Here is a 1,958-nt window from a genome sequence, read left to right on the forward strand (position 1 = left end):
ATTTAAATACTAGAGGATATGTTAAGGGATTGTGTATTAGAGTTTGCCTATAATAATAGTTACCACTCAAGTATTGAGATGGCATCATTTGAGGCCTTGTATGGAAGACGATGTAGATCCCCGATTAGTTGTTCAAAATTGGTGAGATGACCTTATTGAGCCCCAATTTGGTAATTAATGCTTTAGAGAAACTGAAGGTCATTAGAGAACGGTTAAAGATGGCCCAAAGTTTTCAAAAGTCACATTACGCCACTAGAAGTACAGATCTTGAGTTTAATATGGATGATTGAGTATATTTGAAGGTTTCACCCAAGAAAGGTGCAGTTCGATTTGGTAAGAAAGGGAAATTGATACCTAGTTATGAAGGGCCATATAAAATCTTGAGATGTGTTGGCAAAGATGCTTATGAGTTGGAGTTGCCATTGAAGATGTCCATGGTTCACCCGGTGTTCCATGTGTCTATGTTGAGAAAATGTGTGGGTGATCCTAGTTCCATTGTTCCTTTGGAAGTAATGAATGTGGAAGAAAACTTGACCTATGAAGAAGTCCCGATTGAGATTTTGGACCAGCAAGTTAAGAGATTGATGAACAAAGAAGTTACATCTGTTAAAGACCTTTGGAGGAATCAACCAGTTGAAAGTGCTACATGGGAAGTGGGAATGAATATGATGAAATGTTACCCTCATCTTTTTTATTCTACTCTAGTCTAAGGTAATAAGTTACTCATTCTCAATGTTTGTGACTCCTATGTTTTAGTTTTATTAAGTCCTCATATGCATGCATGTTCACGAAGTTAAATTTTAAAGTCAAGTTTTATGCCAAGTTTAAAGATCTCATATTTTATGCATTGCATATGTCATTTTTTTGTGTTGGGTTGCGAGTCCTCATGCCATATCCTTTTCTATGCTAATGATTCTCATTTGAGGATGAATTTTCTCAATGGGGAGAAAGGTCTCGCATGGTTTAAAGATTGGAATGTGTCATACTAGGGTAAAGTAAGGGAAAATGGCTTTGGATGACCCTTTTAGTCTTGAACTCGATGAATTCTAATTGTATATAAGAGTTACCATCAATTACTAAGTATTTATAGTGTATTAGATATGGTTAAGGTTCATAAGGGATCTCTAACACCAAACCAAGTCCAAACAATTTCCATCTACTAAGTTTTTGTATGAGTACAATATAGGGTAAACTTTAAACGACCATATCTCCTATTATATAATGAACTAGGTGTCCCATGACCTATTAAATTAAAGGTCTTTAACTTCTTTCCAGCTTCATCAAGATTGTATTTTTTTGGAGTTCATAGTAAAAATATATGTCCTATTAACTAGAAGAGTGCGCTAAGTCTGCGTCGCAGACTTAGTCAATCTTGGCTCAAATATTACTTTCGAAAAAAAAATGAATTGTGCATGAAATGTTCGCATCGTGAACTTGCTCTTAGTTAGTTCAAAATTTCTAGTTTCAAGAAAGGGAAACTTTCACAATCCCCTAAACATATATAGGCGAACTTGGACGTGTTTTAATGTAATTTTTGCAGTCTTTTGCCTCCCCAAAATCCTAAACTTCATCCTCTTCTCTCTCAAATCATATCCATCATATTTTTGTCTCAACCTCAAGGATTCAAGCTCCTCATTTAGGATGTAAAATCAAGATTTGTTCAAGTTCTAGTCTAAGGTATGTGGGTTTTCATTTATGGGTCCTTCCACCCGTGGAGTCCAAATGTTTCTCAACCTTAAAAATGATGAAATCTTATAGGCTTTTACATGATGGTTACAAATGTATATATGATGGTATATTTGAAGTTTATTTACTTAAATTGATATATATTGACTCTAAATTTCATGAAATGAATGGATTTGTTAGGGTTCTTAAATGAAGTCTTGAAAGGTAGGATTTTAGCCAAAGAAAGGATTCAATGTGAAAGGACAATTCTAACATATTTGAATCAAATAAAA

This window comes from Solanum dulcamara, chromosome 12, assembly GCF_947179165.1.
Source record: "Solanum dulcamara chromosome 12, daSolDulc1.2, whole genome shotgun sequence".
In the NCBI taxonomy this organism is placed as follows: domain Eukaryota; kingdom Viridiplantae; phylum Streptophyta; class Magnoliopsida; order Solanales; family Solanaceae; genus Solanum; species Solanum dulcamara.